Here is a 21,325-nt window from a genome sequence, read left to right as displayed (position 1 = left end):
TACAGCAACAGCAGAGGAGCTTACACGAGCAGAGTGGTAGACACTTACCATTGCTGATTATAGATTTTGGGTTTACAAACAGAGACGTCTTGCATTAGCACGACACATAGAGAGAGGGAGAGGGCTATAGCAGCTTTTGGGACTCGTGAGCTCCCGAGTACACCGGCACCAGCTCACGATCCTACCTTTGAGGCAGACCTCCCCGCAAACATTCGACGACCCCCGCAGCAGCCGGCATAGCCTCCTCGACGTGCACAGCAGCCTCGACGCGCACGTCGACCGGCAGTTAGAGATGACGATTTTGATTGGGTTGCCGTTGATAGTGACTAAACTCAGACTACCTCGGTTAGCTCACTTACATTGTACTTAGATTTATGGGCAGTGACTAACCTCAGCTAGCTGGGGTAGCTCATTTTCATTCTGATGTACTTATTTGATGTTTATATCATTATGAGTTTTTTCACTATTGAGTATCATTACATTTTAGTTGATGTTCTTGATTTTTTTAAATTTTTTAAAACTTTGGCTATCATATTGTTTGTTGAAAATCTCCATGCCATCGTATCCAAACATGCCACGATGAGAACCAAACTTTGCAAGCATGGGGGGAGCCCACCCCCACATGCATGCAAATTTTAGTCACAATTGGAGCATGTTTGGATTGGTAATTAGCGTACAGTGCGGATTTTTCAAGTCTCTTGGTGCTTAAGAGGCCATGGAAAATGTGGACCTTCCCCATACCATCATAACCAAACATGCTCCGATGGGGACCAAACTTTGCAAACATGTGGGGGGGACCCACCCCCACATGCTTGCAAAGTTTGGTCACAATCGGAACATGTTTGAATTGGTAATTAGTGCCCAGTGCGGATTTTTCAAGTCTCTTGGTGCTTAAGAGGCCATGGAAAATCCGGGCCTTCCTCATACCATCACAACCAAACATGCTCCGATGGGGACCAAACTTTGCAAACATGTAGCCGGGACCCACCCCCACATGCCTGCAAAGTTTTCTCACAATCGGAGCATGTTTGGATTGGTAATTAGTGCCCAGTGCGGATTTTTCAAGTCTCTTGGTGCTTAGGAGACCATGGAAAATCTGGGCCTTCCCCATACCAGCATACCCAAACATGCTACGATGGGGACCAAACTTTGCAAACATGTGTGGGGGACCCACTCCCACATGCTTGCAAAGTTTCGTCACAATCAGAGCATGTTTGGATTGGTAATTAGCGCCCAATGCGGATTTTTTAAGTCTCTTGGTACTTAAGAGGCCATGGAAAATCCGGGCCTTCCCCATACCATCATAACCAAACATGCTCCGATGGTGGGGACCAAACTTTGCAAACATGTGGGGGGGGACCCACCCCCACATGCTTGCAAAGTTTGGTCATAATCGGAGCATGTTTGGATTGGTAATTAGCACCCAGTGCGGATTTTTCAAGTCTCTTGGTGCTTAAGAGGCCACCATGGAAAATCCGGGCCTTCCCCATACCATCATAACCAAACATGCTCCGATGGGGACCAAACTTTGTAAACATGTGGGAGGGACCCGCCCCCACATGCTTGCAAAGTTTGGTCACAATCGGAGTATGTTTGGATTGGTAACTAGCACCTAGTGCGGATTTTTCTAGTCTCTTGGTGCTTAAGAGGCCATGGAAAATCCGGGCCTTCCCCATACCATCGTACCCAAACATGCTCCGATTGGGGACCAAACTTTGCAAACGGGGACCCACCCCCACATGCTTGCAAAGTTTGGTCACAATCGCAGCATGTTTGGATTGCCTAGTGCGGATTTTTCAAGTCTCTTGGTGCTTAAGAGGCCATGGAAAATCCGGGCCTTCCCTATACCATCATAACCAAACATGCTCCGATGGGGGGACCAAACTTTGCAAACATGCGGGGGGGACCCACCCCACATGCTTGCAAAGTTTGGTCATAATCGGAGTATGTTTGGATTGGTATAATTAGCGCCCAGTGCAGATTTTTCAAGTCTCTTGGTGCTTAAGAGGCCATGGAAAATCCGGGCCTTCCCCATACCATCGTACCCAAACATGCTCCGATGGGGACCAAACTTTGCAAACATGTGGGGTGAACCCCCTTCACATGCTTGCAAAGTTTGGTCACAATCAGAGCATGTTTGGATTGGTAATTAGTGCCTAGTGCGGATTTTTCAAGTCTCTTGGTGCTTAAGAGGCCATAGAAAATCCGGGGCTTCCCCATACCATCATAAACAAACATGCTTAGATGGTGACCAAACTTTGCAAACATGTGGGGGAGACCCATCCCCACATGCTTGCACAGTTTGGTCACAATCGGAGCCTGTTTGGATTGGTAATTAGTGCCCAGTGTCGATTTCTCAAGTCTCTTGGTGCTTAAGGAGGCCATGGAAAATCCGGGCCTTCCCCATACCACCATACCCAAACATGCTCCGATGGTGGGGACCAAACTTTGCAAACATCTAGGGGGGACCTACCCCCACATGCTTACAAAGTTTGGTCACAATCAGAGCATGTTTGGATTGGTAATTAGTGGCCAGTGCGGATTTTTCAAGTCTCTTGGTGCTTAGGAGGCCATGGAAAATCCAGGCCTTCCCCATACCATCATAATCAAACATGCACCGATGGAGACCAAACTTTACAAACATGTGGGGGGGACCCACCCCCACATGCTTGCAAAGTTTGGTCACAATCAAAGCATGTTTGGATTGGTAATTAGCGCCCAGTGTGGATTTTTCAGGTCTCTTGGTGCTTAAGAGGCCATGGAAAATCCGGGCCCTTCCGCATACTATCATAACCAAACATGCTTAGATGGGGAACGAACTTTGCAAACATGTGGGGGGGACCCTCCCCCACAGGCTTGCAAAGTTTGGTCACAATCGGAGCATGTTTGGATTGGTAATTAGCACCCACCAGTGAAGTCTCTTGGTGCTTAAGAGGCCATGGAAAATCTAGGCCTTCCCCATACCATCATTACCAAACATGCTCCGATGGGGAGACCAAACTTTGCAAACATGTGGGGGGGACCCACCCCCACATGCTTGCAAAGTTTGGCCACAATCGGAGTATGTTTGCATTGGTAATTAGCGCCCAGTGTGGATTTTTCAAGTCTCTTGGTGCTTAAGAGGCCATGGAAAATTCGGGCCTTCCCCATACCATTATAACCAAACATGCTTCAATGGGGACCAAACTTTGCAAACATATGGGGGTGACCCACCTCCACATGCTTGTAAAGTTTGGTCACAATCGGAGTATGTTTGGATTCGTAATGAGCACCCACCCCAGTGTGGATTTTTCAAGTCTCTTGGTGCTTAAGAGGCCATGGAAAATCCAGGCCTTCCCCATACCATCGTACCCAAACATGCTCCGATGGGGACCAAACTTTGTAAACATGTGGGGGGACCCACCCCCACATCCTTGTAAAGTTTGGTCACAATCAGAGCATGTTTGGATTGGTAATTAGCACCCAGTTTGGATTTTTCAAGTCTCTTGGTGCTTAAGTGCCCATTGAAAATCCGGGCCTTCCCCATATACCATCATAACCAAGCATGCTCCGATGGGGATCAAACTTTGCAAACATGTGGGGAGAACCCACCCCCACATGCCTGCAAAGTTTGGTCACAGTCGGAGCATGTTTGGATTGGTAATTAGCGCCCAGTGTGGATTTTTCAAGTCTCTTGGTGCTTAAGAGGCCATGGAAAATCCGAGCCTTCCCCATACCATCATAACCAAACATGCTCCGATGGAGACCAAACTTTGCAATCATGTGGAGGGGACCCACCCCCACATGCTTGTAAAGTTTGGTCACAATCGGAGCATGTCTAGATTGGTAATTAGCACCCAGTGCGGATTCTTCAAGTCTCTTGGTGCTTACGAGGCCATGGAAAATCCGGACCTTCCCCATACCATCATACACAAACATGCTCTGATGGGGACCAAACTTTGCAAACATGTGGGGGGGACCCACCCCCACATGCTTGCAAAGTTTGGTCACAATCAGAGTATGTTTGGATTGGTAATTAGCGCCCAGTACGGATTTTTCACTCAAGTCTCTTGGTGCTTAGGAGGCCATGGAAAATCTGGGCCTTCCCCATACCATCATACCCAAACATGCTGCGACGGGGACCAAACTTTGCAAACATGTGGGCGGGACCCACCCCCACATGCTTGCAAAGTTTGGTCACAATCAAAGCATGTTTGGATTGGTAATTAGCACCCAGTGCGGATTTTTCAAGTCTCTTGGTGCTTAGGAGGCAATGGAAAATCCGGGCCTTCCCCATACCATCATATCCGAACATGCTCCGATAGGGACAAAACTTCGCAAACATGTGGGGGAGACCCACCCCCACATGCTTGCAAAGTTTGGTCTTAATCAGAGCATGTTTGGTCTTAATCAGAGCATGTTTGGATTGGTAATTAGCGCCCAGTGCGAATTTTTCAAGTCTCTGAGAGTTTAAGCGGCCATGGAAAATCAGGGCCTTCCCCATACCATCATAACCAAACATGCTCTGATGGGGACCAAACTTTGGACCCACCCAAAGTTTGGTCACAATCGAAGCATGTTTGGATTCGTAATTAGTGCCCAGTGCGGATTTTTCAAGTCTCTTGGTGCTTAGAAGGCCATAAAAAATCCGGGCCTTCCCCATACCGTCATTCCCAAACATTCTCCGACGGGGACCAAACTTTGCAAACATGTGAGGAGGACACACCCCCACATGCTTCCAAAGTTTGGTCACAATCAGAGCATGTTTGGATTGGTAATTAGCGCCCAGTGCGGATTTTTCAAGTCTCTTGGTGCTTAAGAGGCCATGGAAGATCCGGGCCTTCCACATACCATCATAACCAAACATGCTCCAATGGGGACTAAACTTTGCAAACATGTGGGAGGCACCCACCCCCACACGCTTGCAAAGTTTGGTCACAATCAGAGCATGTTTGGATTGGTAATTAGCGCCCAGTGCGGATTTTTCAAGTCTCTTGGTGCTTAGGAGGCCATAAAAAATCCGGGCCTTCCCCATACCGTCATTCCCAAACATTCTCCGACGGGGACCAAACTTTGCAAACATGTGGGGAGGACACACCCCCACATGCTTCCAAAGTTTGGTCACAATCAGAGCATGTTTGGATTGGTAATTAGCGCCCAGTGCGGATTTTTCAAGTCTCTTGGTGCTTAAGAGGCCATGGAAGATCCGGGCCTTCCACATACCATCATAACCAAACATTCTCCAATGGGGGCCAAACTTTGCAAACATGTGGGAGGCACCCACCCCCACACGCTTGCAAAGTTTGGTCACAATCAGAGCATGTTTGGATTGGTAATTAGCGCCCAGTGCGGATTTTTCAAGTCTCTTGGTGCTTAAGAGGCCATGGAAAATCCGGGCCCTTCCCCATACCATCATAACCAAACATGCTTCGATGGGGACCAAACTTTGCAAACATGTGGGGGGGACCCACCCCCACATGCTTGCAAAGTTTGGTCACAATCAGAGCATATGCGGATTGGTAATTAGCGCCCAGTGCGGATTTTTCAAGTCTCTTGGTGCTTAGGAGGCCATGGAAAATTCGGGCCTTCCCCATACCATCATACCCAAACATGCTCTGATGGGGACCAAACTTTGCAAGCATGTGGAGGAGACCAACCTTCACATGCTTGCAAAGTGTGGTCACAATCAGAGCATGTTTGGATTGGTAATTAGCGCCCAGTGCGGATTTTTCAAGTCTCTTGGTGCTTAGGAGGCCATGGAAAATCCGGGCCTTCCCCATACCATCATACCCAAACATGCTCCGCCGATGGGGACCAAACTTTGCAAACATGTGAGGGGGACCCACCCCCACATGCTTACAAAGTTTGATCACAATCAGAGCATGTTTGGATTCATAATTAGCGCCCAGTGTAGATTTTTCACTCAAGTCTCTTGGTGCTTAGAAGGCCATGGAAATCCGGGCCTAACCCATACCATCATACCCAAACATGCTGCGATGGGGAACAAACTTTGCAAACATGTGGGGGGACCCACCCCCACATGCTTGCAGAGTTTGGTCACAATCAAAGCATGTTTAGATTGGTAATTAGCGCCCAGTGCGGATTTTTCAAGTCTCTTGGTGCTTAAGAGGCCATTTTGTTTTCTTGTAGTGAATAATCTAGTTGCTGTTTAGTTTAAGCACTGAATTTCCAACGGGCTGGTTTCGGGTTGGGTGAATAGACGGACTTGTATCTCATGTTTATGGTGGCTGAGAGACCTGGCGTTTCAATTGGGCAAAGGAGCTTTGAGAGTTGTAAGCCATGGTATGTGAAGAAACTCAAAGACACGAATGTGTGTTGTTGCAAATCACACATAGACTTTGACCTAGCATGGCAAGGTTTGAATGACTTGAGATCTAGTCATGTTGGAAAATTGCTCCATGGAGATAGATGGCACTGAGTTAGCCATGGCAAGGGGGAACATGATGGATGTGGTGTTGTTATTCAGAGATCTCTATATAATCACCAATTAGCATGTCCCCAAGAAAAGCTATAGAATGCCCATGATGCTATAACATGGCTTGCACTCAACCTCTCCACAAGGGTGCAATCAACATACAACAAACAAATCCAAAGAAATAGTGCAGTGCGTAGAGTCTTCCATGAAGTGGAAGTGAACAAAGTGCAAAGGAAATATAGACTAGATTGTGAGGCCATTAAAGGAGCTCGTAGTTTGCACAGCATATGGGGCTTCTCAAACAACCACTTGCTACTCAAAAAAAGAAAACTTTCTTGTTTCTATAGTGCGTGCATCACAAGGGATCATGAAAATTGTGAGGACATTGCAACTGTGAAGACATGGGTGCCAGTTCAAGTTTCTCCTCTACGTGAAGATAGAGTCCCAAATGATGATGCACCATTGATTGGAGAGGACTTCAATGACCTCACTAATGCTCTTGAAGATGGGGATAACTTTGCAGTCATTGTTGCTGCCTCTGGGGATAACGAGGAAGATGACCCATACTTTGTGTTGCAGTGTACCAAATCCAAGCACAAAGTTAAGGAAGCATTTAAGGACAAACACCCCAAAGCAAAACACATGCAGAGGGTGGTGGCACTGGGGCCATCTAATCATGCATTCATCTATGTTGTACCCTTTGCACACAGAGCATGTAGGAGCATTCATTTGCATCGCAAGAGGTTATTCATCCGATTTAACTATTGTGAGTATCACAGTCTAACCAGTTTGACGTCTTGATTCCTGCCTCTGTCATCTGGAGGGTGTGGATGTTCTCCTTTAGCTCCTCCACAAGCTGCTGTCAAATCTCCTCAAATTCTTTAGCAGTGTTTGTGTCGGCCCATTTCCAAGACATCATTTCTATGTTGGGTTTCAATCAAGGTCCGAGACTGCTTCTCAAAACTCTGAAGAGAAAAGGCAAGCTCATCGAAAGCTGCATTGTAGGTCAATTGGAGGGAATCGAACGTGTCTCGCCAATATTGGGCAGTCTCATTGTGTCGTTCACTATGGCTGCTCATTGCCTCTTCTGCATCCTTCCTGGCATTGAAATTATTTTGTATTTCTTGCATGAGTAGCCTGGTTTCTGCATTCTCCTTTCTCAGTTTCTCTATCATATCATCTTTCCTCTTTCTCAATGTTTAATGCATTCTGCATGCTACTACAGAGCTGTTTGTAGAGGAGCTCCTTTTCGGCTATCTGATTTGCAAGTGTCTTCTTTGTCCTTTCTAGATTTTCCTCTGCATCGTCCCCATCCGTTCAAATATCTTGAAGTTGCTGATTCAGCTCCTCGATGTGCTTCTCTGCTTCTTCTCTTTTCTGTTTTTCTATCTCTGCCAATCTTTCAATGGCCTCAGCTTGCTCTCGTGCCTGCAAGGCCTTTGCTTGTGCCTCCTCTACCCTTGCTTCTACACCCTTCCTGAGGGTTCTCATGTTGGGCTATGTATGTTGTAGCGGTGGCTTTCATGTTCAGAGTTTTGATCAGCTTCTCGACTTGCTCAATGCATTTTTTGAGGTGATTCCCATCAGGTACATTCCAACACTCATTGCTTGAGGTGACAATTGGGATTTTCCATTCAAGAAAATGTGCAAGTTAAGTAGCACACTCTTGGAGATCACCTTCGAGAAAGAGATCGGACATTTATTCACTATCTCTACTGCTGCTTAAACATGCCAGAATTTCATTGTTCCCCTTGTAGTATCAGGAAAGAAATGCCTTATCTTTTTCAACTTTTTTTGATAATCATCAGGCAAGCTCGAAACCTTGATTCCACCATTTGTATTTATCTGAGCATCAGGGAATAAATCTAAAACATTCTTTTTCTTCCACTTCTTCTCCAAGAATTGTGCTTGCAAGTCACCTCCATGAATTTTTAGTGCCTTTTCAATCAATCCTTCATCGATGTTGATCCTGTTGCCTTTACAGATGATGAATCCATCCTTCGTGTCCATTGAATCTATCAACTTGGTGAAGTTGACATAGATCTCTGAAGGAGCAGCTCCCATAACTCACGATATCAAGACCGCCGGGGGGGGGGGGGGGGATCATATGAGAAGCTCTCGGATTGTGAAGAGGGGTTTTAAAGGCTGTGTGAGGATCTCTCGGCCTGTGCAGAGGGGATTGACACATTTTGGAGCTCGGTGCATCCGCCGGGGGGGGTCCATTGTGAGAGGGGATAGAAGTTGCAAGAAGAGTGCAAGGGGGTGTGAGAGGGGATAGTTGCAAAAAGAAGAGTGCAAGGGAGCAAGGAAATGGAAGAGTGGAGGCTTAAGTAGAGTGGGGAAGGTAATTAGGCCTTAGCCAGCCACCGTGGAGGACAGGCCCATTGAATATAATTCACCTTGATTGAAGGTGGCTCATGATTATTTGGACATCTGCCACCGAGCTTCTAATTACCAGCCACCACGGTGGCATCAAAATACCATGCATGTGTGATCAACTGGCTCCCTCATGATTATTTGGATGGCTTAATTGCCACTGTGGTGGCATCCAAGACTTAATTACAAGGCATGTGGCCTAGATTTTGATTGATTTCATTAACATTAGAGTGCCATTAATTACGAGTCGTGATCAATCACCACGTTGGCATGTGAAAGTAAGTGGCAGCTTGGATTTTGAGTGATTGAAGGAAGACCACCACCGGGCTTGCATGTGCTTAAGTTCAGTGCAGTAAATGACCAGCTGCTCAGTGGCTTAAGTGCCACCGTGGAGGTGGCATCCGAAACTTAATTACAAGGCATGTGGCCTAGATTTTGATTGGTAGTGACACGTGTCCAGCTCTGCGCGATGGGAAATACCACCACGATGGTCTTTTCCAGCAAAGAGCGAGACCAGCGAGGCGTGTGGATTGCATAGTGACACGTGTTGAGCTCTATGGTGTTGAGAACAGGGAGTTTTGGCAGATTGCATTTGCGTGATGACATTGACTGGTGACAAGGACCGTAAAATGCACACGGAGTAAATGCACATGGTGATGCGTGTGGAGGTCTGTAGTGTTCAGAGCAGAGTCATTAATAGCTAGTATGCCGAAAAAAAAACCGCCAAGAGTGCCATCGTGCTCTAAATCCAAAATCTCACCCCCCCCCGCGTCGCGCTGCGGCCCCAAAAATGCTCCAAAAATAGGTCCGCGAATGGCTACACCCGATCATGCATTGACTCCATGGAGAACTATAATTTTAAAAATTCTCGAGAATAGTAAACCATTTGTAGTAACATGAGACATAAATGGAAACCATATAGGATGTGTACTCTCAAGCTAGTAGAGTAGGGGCTTATGAGTATCAAAATCTAGAGATCATGAAAAAAAATTGTCCTACTACACATGATGAAGACCCTTCCTTTTGGGTACCAAATTTAAAATAAGGATTGATCATCAAAATCTATGTTAAGGACTGATGATCACATCAAAGTCTATATAAAGGACTGATCATTAAAGTCTAAATTATCTTTTCACCTAACCTCTTCTCAAAAATAGATAGAAAAAGTGGATGGAACTCTTACATGAGTATGATTTTGATATCAAGATGCTTTGAGGAGAAGACCTCTTTCTAACACTATATTCGTTAATTAGATCTAAATTAGATCTAAATTTAAGGACCATATTAGAAATGTGATAAGGGTAAATCCTTATTTTGATTCTATCCCCTTAAGAAGTTGACTTCAAGATGAGATGAACTTTTAAGTATGTGATTCATGATGGGTATCTATACTTTAGAAGAGATTCTATATTCCAAATGTATTTATACTTAAAATAACATCAATCCTCAAGGATTATCATGATGTGCCTTACTTAAGACATACAGGATTCAAAAAAACCTATACGAAATTACAAAAATCATTCTTTTGGCTAGGACTCAAAAATGATATTCTAAATCATGTAAGAGCATAGCTCTTTAGAGTGCAAGAGATACAAGAAGAGCTCCTAGGGAAATGGAACCTTTAGATGTTTCAAATCAAAAGCAGGAGTCCATTTCTATGGTTTCATTACTAAATTGTCCACACTAGTAAAGGTGGACATAAAACACTTTTAGTGGTAGTGGACGTGCTCACTAAGATAGGCAGCACATTTATTTCTAATGAAAAAGATAGATGAAGCCATGGAAGTAGCAAATCATTTTATGAAAAAGATAATTTGACTCCATTCTTTACCCAAAAACATAGTGTTGGTAGAGATTCTACATTCACTTCCAATTTTTTGCAAGAAATATTCAAAGCCATTAGAACAAAGCTTAGAGTGAGTACTGGCAAGTAATTGGATAGGGATGCTAGATTCACTTTCACTTTCTGGCAAGAAATACTCAAAACCATTGGAACAAAGCTTAGAATAAGTACTGTTTTCCATCCTTAGACTAATAGAGATATTGAAAAGCTTAACTACGTTCTTGAGGGCATGCTTAGAATGTATGTGAAAGAGAAGCAAACCATTTGAATTTATTTTTTTCAATTGTTTATCTTTGGTAACAATAGCTCTTGGCATTCTTCTACCAAAATGTCTCCTTTATGGGACAAGAGTATTTTACCATCCAACTTTTCTAACCCAACCAATAGAGTAAAAGCATCCAAAAAGATTGGAGCTAAGAACATGGATGGCAATCCAGATTCATGTCTACTAGATCTAGCTTTGTATAGGCTTGTTAATACGTACTCCATATCCATATGCCTTTTAATTATAAATGTTAACATCCAGCCATTTAAAAGTACAACTAAACCATAAAAAATACAACCCATTTTTGAAAATGCTAAAATATCTCAAAAAACACTATTTTTTAAACCAAAAAGAGCACTAGCTCCTAAAAAGCTCAAAAAACTATTAAAAAGTGCAAGTTTTACACTTCAATACTTTGAAAGATGATAGAGTTGCTCATAAAATCACACATTTTTTGAGAAAAAAATACTCAATTTGCAATAAAATAATAATGTCCACAAAATTGGTTACAATATGAGGTCTTATGCCTCGTGTTAAATCTTTGACTTTCTCTAGAAGAATTTTTTTGGTTTGTTCTCATAGATGACCCGACTTTTTCAAGGTAAAACCATAAACAAGAACTTCCACATCCTCCATGCTTAGGCTATCCACGTGACATTGACTTATGATTTGCTTTCTTTTCCTTTTTATTTACTCGAATCATCTCTGGATAATATTTTCTTGATAATGCATCATCTCCATTGACCTTGTACGAGTGGACCTCAATTGATCTTACTTTTCCATTTTCCTCAAGGACTTTAAGTACCTTTGCCAACCAAAAAGGACATCCGCTTTCATCATCTGTTGCTAACACTGCAATCATTGCACCTACAGTGAGCTCCTCAATATTTCCTTCCCACATTTCCTTGTCTCGCAGAGCAGTCGTTGACTAGTCCTTCAACATACACTTCGCGAGTCTCCCCATGCACCAATGTTTGCAATTCTTCAGGCAATTCTGTTTGTTGATTTGGCATCCTCAATATTTCCTTCCCACATTTCCTTCTCTCGCAGAGCAGTCGTTGACTAGTCCTTCAACATACGCTTCGCGAGTCTCCCCATGCACCAATGTTTGCAATTCTTCAGGCAATTTTGTTTGTTGATTTGGCATTTGAATATTATCATCACAGTCTTCAAGTTCTTGTACCCTCCAAAGAAAGGGCTCCAGATTCATTAGTGATCTTGAATTGCTTTGAACTTCCTCAATCAAGATTTCTTGCTCATGAAAAATGTATTCTACCATCCAAGTGAGCAAGCTGGAAAATACACATGTGCTGATTGTATGGTCTCTTTAACTTCTATCAGACATTGCTGATAATTGATGGCTCGCTTTTCTTTTTGAGCTTTTCTGCTTCAATGCTTGATGCCAAAAGCATTTTTGCTGCCTGAAGAATTTGTCGTTCTAGGACACTGAGTAAAAACTTCAAACCATCCTGAGGATGCCATGCCTCTGAGTTAGAGTACTTCTTACACCACAAATGTGTTTCAACTTCTTTTTCTTTTATTTTAAATTGATGTTGGAAACTATGGTCATTAAGCTGAGCGAATGCAGGGCTTGCAAAATCTCCACCTGTTGTAAACTCTCTAAAATCATAGGTGCCTTTCAAATTATTAATTTCTGGCGTAGGATCATAAGCTTCTTTAAGAACTGTGCACACCTCTGGAAGGTCAAATGCACTTTTCTTAGCAAGTTTGACTGAAAACCCGCTAAACATCTGATCAATTTGATCATGAGTGTGACCCGCCAATAAAAATCCAAGTTTGACCTTTTTGAAAACTTTTTGCTGCACCAACATACTCAAATAAGCAAGCACTATTTGATTTTTGTTTTCTCTTGCCATATTATCTAACTGCACATAAAGTGTGCCAGGTAATTCTCCTTGCCATTCACTTACTATTTTCTGAATTATGGTGATGGTCAAGTTAGGGTCGTTGTGTAAATTTGGAAAGTTTATAAAAACTTTCGACGTCATGATGCCATTAAAGATGAGGGCTCCAACAACGTGTAGTTGTATGAAATTCTCTTCCTTCAAATTCTTTACAGCACGCATAAAATGAGGTATCAACGTCTTCTTTTGATCCATTCCATCGATGACTAATCCCAAATACATTTCTTTCTGCTCAAGGCACTTCTTTCGATGCTTTGCTAGCTTTTGACTCTCTGTACTTTGTTGTTCTCGATGAGCTTTAAGTGCTTGTAGAATAGGACCTAAAAACTCAAAACAATGTAAAGCTAGTTTAAATAATACCACTTGGAATTCTCATTCATAAATTAAAACGTACAAAAAACACAAATCAAACATACCTTTTTCTTCAAATGTCTTTGCAACATCTCTTTTGGCTTTGAGCTCTACACAAATTTGACAAACCCCCATTCTAGTTTTCTTGGGAATTTTCACATCAGCAAAATATTATCTCCAAACTCTAAGAAATGAAGTTAATGAAAGAAATGACATGTTCCTTCCTTTCAACGTATCCACATAGAGGTTGTAAACTTCTCCCTTCGTAAAATTATCAGGCAAATGGGTGAATTTTGAATTTGGCATGCGCTCACCATTGTAAGTGACAAATCGTTCCATCCAGCTCTTGAGAAAACACAGCTGAGGAGTGTCACGTGTACTAAATGAGTACCGTGAATCTTCTTCCACCCGGTGCAACCGCTTGAAGATCTTTTGCATCCGCTAATGAGTACCGTGAATCTTCTTCCACCCATTGCAACTGCTTTAAGATCTTTTGCATCCGCTAATTACTTAAACAAAACACTTGAAGAAAACACTTTCGACACACAATCGTGTCGAAAACTGTATATTTTATCTTCTCTCCAGACCTTAATAAAAAACCATGTAATGCTGTCACATTTTAAAGCAAAGAAGTTTTCACGTTCCTGCTTAATTTTTCTAAATCCAAGTGTCCTCAAGCAGTTTTTTTTACAACAATACACCCTACATGCCTCTCTCAATGCATTGTGATGCAAAAACTTGTCTTTTCCTCTCAAGGGAGTGGTTGTCTCCACACGAATAGGCTGAACTAATGATGGAGAAACTGGAACATCAGTATCAAAATTTGATAAATTAGCAAATATAGTGGGCTTGTAACATCATCATCAGTGATAGATTGGCTGAGACTTTTAGGAGTGAGTACGGATACAGGCACTTAAAAAGAGCAAAACAAGCTTGAGAGAGAATTTTGTTGCCCTGCCATGACTAGGAACTTTAAACCTCTAAGTTTCTCTAAAAAACAATGGTCTACGCTACAAAGTGCAGTGTAATCTCAAATCCAAATAATTTACTTTTAATGGTTGGATTCAAAAATAATAATATTAATTTAAATATTAAAAATTATTAATTATTATAAAAAATGGGACTTAAAAGATGAGAGGAAGTCCTTTTTAGACACACATTCCAAGGGTCTGCCGCTAAGAGAGCCAGGCACAAGAGCGTTTTTTTGAATTTGGAGCATTTTTCTTGAGTTTAATTCTGTAAGGTATGCATTTCTTTATTACTTTGTTATTTGTTACAATTTTGAAATTTTCTTTCATTGTGTCATTTGGTTCAAAGTTTGATACGAGGAAATTATGGCTAGGAAGAAAAACAAAAACATTATCTAAGGAGGTAAGTGATTTGAAAAATAGACTTTTTTTAAAAAGATATTTTTTTGAAAGAATTGTTTGTCTTTTAAATGCACAAAAATACCAAAAAGAAGATGTCATATATAAATTAAGAAAAAAAGAGATTGAAAAAATAATATTTTATAAAATAAAGATTTAATCAATAATTTTTAAAAATTATAATGACTTCATTTTTTAAAAAGCTAATTCTTGTGTTGTATTCTGTGGATTATACCACAAAAATCAATAAGTTGCCATGTTTCTTGTGTATTAAGTAGTTTGTATTCTAGAATACAAAGCTTGAAGTCATATTTTTAAAAATTTAACACTTATGCACTTTGAGATTGTATTCCAGAATCCATTGCTTGTACAAGTTGTATTTTGGAATACAACCTCTCTCAACACTTGAGTTGTATTCCAGAATATGAAGCTTTAACAAGCTGTATTCAAAAATACAATTTTTCTCTATACTTGAGATTGTATTCCAGAATACACAGCTTCAACAAGCTATATTCTAGAATACAACTTCAGTTGCATTCCAGGATACATAGCTTACTGTATACTGGAATACAACTTCTCTCTACACTTGAGTTGTATTCTAGAATACAGAGCTTCAATAAGCTATATTCTGGAATACAACTTCTTTCTACACTTGAGTTGTATTCCAGAGTACATAGCTTCATCAAGTTGTATTCTGGAATACAACTTCTCTCTACACTTGAGTTGTATTCGAGAATACACGGCTTCGGCAAGCTGTGTTCTACAATAACCCAAACTCAATGTAAACCATTAGAATAGACCTTCATGCAAAAAGTATTTGCTTTTTATCTAATTTTAGAAGACATGCAAAGAAAGCAAAAGTTCTCAAGTTCGTGTCGTGCGTGCATGCAACTAAAAAACAGCAAACTGTAGTTTTAACACAAAAAACGGAGGAGGAGCGACCCGAGAGTATTTGGAGTAGGTGTCCTAGGGTTTTACCACCCTTTTGAAGCCAATGGAGCGGTCAAAATCTCCATCAGAGCAACGTAGCAGAAGATAGATTTTGGGGATAAATTTTTCTCAAATTGTGTTCAAGAAAGAGGTTCTGTAAGTACTTCGGTGATAAAAAGGGTCCTAATTGTTTTGGGTTTGATCTACTCATCTCTTAGTGCTTTCTCCTCTCTTTTATATCTCTGTATTGTGTTTTGAAGCTTCTTGTGAGTTGTATTCTAGAATACACAGCTCTAGAAAGTCATTTGTTGAAGTTCAATTACAAAACACATCTTTGGAGGAAAACAACTTGTTGTATTCTAGAATACATCTCTCTCTCCCTCTTTATCTCTAGTGTGCTGAGGAGCTCTCTCTCTTACATTCCTATCTCATGTTTGCTTACACATCTAGGTCCGTTCTTGCGTGGAGGTTAACACACTCTCTCTCTCTCTTTCTCTCTATGTTTATTTGTTCTCTTTCATTTTTTGTCTTTCTCATTTGTTTGCCCTACATACACGTTTGCTAATCTTAAATGTTGTTTCACTTAACAAACATATTTTTTCATGAGAAATATGATTTTGTCTCTGTTTGTTAATCTTAGCAATGAGATAATGATTTTTTATTGTTTTGTTTAGGATTAAGATGGCCTCACCAATACGTGATGCTCGAACTTCTAAGAAGCAAAAGAAAAGTAATCAAGCAAACTGCATCTGTCCCTCTGGGTGGCTCAGGATGTTTAGGAGTCTTGACACCTTCCCGATCTCAACCTGCTCTAATTAGTCCTCACTTTCAGGCACCTCGAGTGACTGTGACTCACTTTCAGGCATCTCTAATTAGTCCTCACTTTCAGGCACCTCGAGTGACTGTGACTCTTCCAAACCCTGATAGGCATCCAAGTTAGCCAAGAAGACAACTTTTAGTAGCTCACCAGTTTCCAGAGTTACAAGATCAACCACCATCAAGAAGAATGGTTTTAGCTACTCATGGACTTCCTCCATCATCTCAAGGAAGCACACCTTTAACTCAACATCAACAGAACAAGTCTTCAAGCATTGAAGCACACCTTTAACTCAACATCAACAGAACAAGTCTTCAAGCATTGAAGCTACAACTCTTTGGAGTAGTGCAAGAGGTAAAGCACGAGAAGGATTTGCTTGGACAATTCACTTTGTCATGGTAGGTAAGCACAAGACAATCGTTGAGCCAAACACACCTTTCTTCTATTACTGAAGAAAAAAGCAGACTACTCCAAAAATACAAAGTATTTAACTTCTGGTCACATTGTTGAAGTCAAAGAAAGTATATCTCGTGGGATCATTCATCATCTGGTAGAAAACAACAAAGGGAAGTTTCTTGCAGTTAGAGTTTTCTCTGCACATTTTCGGCTTGAAGAGATGAATCCTGTTTCTACCTAGCAAAAGTTTAAAGATGCAATGATTACTCGCAAACGGGTATGGATGTCTTTCTCTTGACCTTTTTTTCATTAGTTTTAAAAAAATTTCTTATCTTTGTGTATTCTGGAATATGTAGAGAACTGTTATTCTTTTTCAAGTTTGTTTGAGTCATGTCTTTCCAGCTCATATATTGGAATACGTAGAGGTCTAGTCAACTCTAGTTTGCATGTATTCTAATATACATGAAGTTTGTCTAGTCTAGTTTGTATGTATTCTAGTGTACGCATAGTTCATAAAACTTCTTGTCTTTGTGTATTCTAGAATACGTTGAGAACTATTCTTTATTTTTTAGTCTATTTAATTCTTGTCTTTCTAGCTCATATCTTGAAACACTTAGAGGTCTAGTCAAGTCTAGTTTGCATGTATTCTAGTATACAAGAAGTTTGTCTGCTCTAGCATATGCTAGAATGCATTCTAGTATATAAGAAGTTTGTCTTGTTTAGTTTGAATGAATTTTAGCAAGAAGGAAGTTTGGCTTAATTTTTATGTCTGGTTTAATGAGTTTACCATGTATTCTAGTATACAGAGAGATGGTTATAGTGTTCTTACTTTTGCATGAGTTATGCTTTGGTTCTTACTTTTAAGTTTACTCTATCAAGTCTTCAAATCCTCTTCTACTTAGAATGATTTTTTCTTTTTTTTTAATGTAGTCTTTTTCTGAAGCATTTCAAGAGCATCATGACAATTTGTACAATACCAACCACTCCACTGATGATTGTGATTATGAAGAGAATGAAGGTACAGACATAGATGACTCAGAGGAAGATGTTGAAGTTCTTGAAGAGACTTCTGGGTCAAAGTCTCAAGATGTGAGTGATACTTTGCTTTCTGGACGACCTGGAGCTCCAAAGTCTGATCCTTCAGAATCTTCTGGTCTCTTAATACCATAAGAAATAAAGCCAAAAGGTTTCATATAGTTGATGAGAGACCCTTAATTTTACTAGTGTCTAAATAGAACGTCCTCCATTGGATCCTGTTTCAAATAAGAGACCACTAGAAGTTCGAACCATTGTCCCTCGATATGTGAGTAATCTTAAAGTAATGAGATGAAGGAGAAATCAACAACAAATGTTTTACCCCTTCTTGTTCTTGTGGATAAGTCTTCTTGTGTTAACAAAGAGAGTTTTGAGAGATCAAAAATCAATCAATACAAATACTTTGTCTTGGGGGGGAAACTCACTCTCTCATTGCTAAAAAAGAGTTATTTGCTAAGTATCCTCATGTAGAGGGCTATAAGACAGTCCTAGCATGGGTCTATGCTGGGTTAAGTGATGATGATGCAAAGCTACTTGCCCTTGATCACAACATTGATTCTGAGATGCGACTATCCATGTCTTTCTTAAAAAAGATAAGATTTTTTCACAACAAGTGGATCAATCATATTTAGCAAGGTCATAAAGTTGATGAAGCTTTCAAAATCAAGCTTTGTGAGCAAGTTGGCCTTGTCATAAAGAAGTCAAGCAAAGCAGGACGCTCTGGAAAAAAAAATGTTCGAAGTCATGGATAATTTCTTTCGGTTGGCCTTTCGTGTGATGGAGAGATATGGGATCTACAAGAAGACATTTTCAAGCTTTGGGAGGAAGGTAAAATTAAAGGGCAAAAAGTAACGCTCCCACCTGGAAGTCAAAAGGGCAAAGGAATAGGGAATGAGGACACTTTGAAGCCAATTCCTGAAGAAATGCGTATCACAAATTGGCGAGCAATGCAAGGAATACGCGAGAAAAATATTATCACATCCATCTTGGCACGAGTGAAAGGAGTTTCTTTGACACTTGATGAAATGGCAAAGGAATTAGAACAGTACGTTGCTAATTCTTCTTTTTAAATCTACTTATTTTATTTCATCTAAAGTTGTTTTTTCATTTTGTGTTTTTTTGAAATAGGCAAAAGACTTTCTTGTACATGCAAAGAATCATGATTGAAAAACTTAATTGCAAGGATTGGACGACGTTCAAATGTTTCATCCGATCACTAGTCAGCCAAGCTCCTTAGAGCGTTTCATTTATCTTTTCAAAAACGCGGTAAGTAAACTACATATTTGAAATTATAGATTTTTTTATTTGAGTGTTTTTAAAGGTTTTGTAAAAATTTAGATCAAATATTTCAAAAAATTGATTTTGATTTTTGTAATCCAGTCAGTGTGTATTCTAGAATACATTTAATGTTTACTTATTTTCATTTTAACAAGTCTCGAGCACCTCGTGCTCCCATAAAGAGCATTCCTCAAAGAGTTTGAGCAACATTTGAGTTGCGCAAGGGCAGAGCGGAAGAGATTAGAAGGGGCACAAACTTTGGAGACCATTCAAGAGGCAAATATTTTCATTTCTGATGATGTGTCTGTAGAACCAGTTCAATATTTTGTTCATGAAGGCAAAGTAGAGAACATGGAATCATTTGTGTGACTGCACAACATTTTACTTAAGCCATTGTTGATGCTCCGTATGGATTTAAGGCACCACACTCAATACACGACGAAGTAAATACGGTGTAAGTGCATATAAAAGAGTCATCGATGCTTTCAAGAAGGTTAACAGCTAAATCATGGGCACTGGTAATTTTTCATGCTCATGATCAAATCTTTGCTGTAGAGAAAGCATTCGTTGACAATCAAATGGTCCATCAGCTATGCATATGGTATGTTAAATTTCAACGATTCTTTTGCAAGTTATAAAAGCTTAAGTTAAAGCCCAACTTTTTCTTTTGTAGGACAAAGCCTAACATCAAAGGCTATTAGCTTGACAGACTTTCTTTTGCTGCCGAGTTTGCTACCATTGGTTTTTGGTCTCGTGCGGGTTTGAACAGTAAAGGAAATTTTTATTTTGCTTCGAAACCTAACCGAACAAATATTTTTGATAGACTAGGCGTGTGTCGAAAGCTTAGGGATCTTTCTCGTGATTCAAATGAGATCATGAATCCTTATCAAAAACCACAACTTTGATGATGGATTTAATTGAGCTACTATGGAGAGTGGATCATGGATCTTTTTGCGGGGACAGGTAATCATGTAACCTTAACTTTTTACATATTTTATATTGCTCATTTAAGTGAGCTTTACCATGTTCATTTTATTTAACAACGGGTCACTGCAATGAAAGAATTGCCGGACGAGTTTCAAGAGATTGGAATGAAAAACACGGCAGCAGCAAACCCAAGAGTGGTGGATGCGTCTGGAGAACCTCAGCCTCCCTTTGGACCCGATGATGAAATGCAGTTTGCAGATCTTGAGCCTTATGAATATCCACATACTGTGGATATTGATATTCCTCTTACTACGGAGTCAACACCGCTCATTGTAGGACGCGAGGAAACTGATGAAGAAGTTAGTCATAAAGAGGAGGAATTTCCTATGCTAGAATAGATTTAGACACTTGTAGTTTCAAACAATTTTTGATATTTAAATCCTCATTGGGGGTGTTCAAGGATTTCTAGGTTTTGAGACTATTTTGAACAACGTTTGTTTGTATTCAAAACTAGCATCACAAATCTTTTTGAGGAGCCTGCGTTTTGAGATTGATTCAAAAAATTGGTCAAATGTTGTCACTATTGAAGCATTTATAGGAATTGTCTCGTAATTAGACTTGTTTTTTAATCAATGAAGATTAATTTAATCATGACATTGAAGTTGTACGGTAAAAGTAGTTATATTTTGCTTTCTAGTAACGATAGCAATAATTTTGTATTCAAAGTGAAGCTCTTTGTTGTGAGTCTCTAATGCAACTTTTGTGTCATGTTTTTTTGTTTGAAATATTTGTACTTAGACATCAAATAGTGGAAAATTTGGCAAATTTTTAATTTAGCGAATGAATCACTTGCAAGTATGTTTTAAGTTAAGAAAAAGTCTCTTTTTAAAGTTTCACTTTATTGGGCACGTCAAAGATTCTTTTGGTGCTAGGATTTTTTTGTCTCTCAAAACTACAACTCACGACCGGTTGTATTTTCAAATGGCTGGGTGTTTGTTATTATAAGTTGCATATTGGCCCACTTGTACTACATGGTACAAGTAGGCCATGTAATTATGAATGTTATTATAGCTTGCATATTGGCCCACTGGTACTACATTATAGCTTGCATATTGGCCCACTAGTACAAGTGGGCCAACATTTATAATTAAATAGGCTTGTTAATAGTAGGTACTCCTTATGCCATATAATTATAAATGTTATTATGCATTGCATATTGGCCCACTTATACATGGATCTATGAATCTTTAGTCACCCTCCACTACAGGGGGTTTAGTTGCTTGGAACAACCTGAAGTTGGTGGAGCAGTTTGAGCTCATGTAGGAGGTAGTGCTCACATAACTTGATTTGTAGTGTAATTTTCTCGACTGAAATTCAAAAACCCGGTCGAAATTCGAGGT

This window comes from Cibotium barometz, chromosome 52 (assembly GCF_041138505.1).
Source record: "Cibotium barometz isolate CiBa-2024 chromosome 52, ASM4113850v1, whole genome shotgun sequence".
NCBI classification, from domain to species: domain Eukaryota; kingdom Viridiplantae; phylum Streptophyta; class Polypodiopsida; order Cyatheales; family Cibotiaceae; genus Cibotium; species Cibotium barometz.
Note: the sequence above shows the minus strand (reverse complement) of the source record.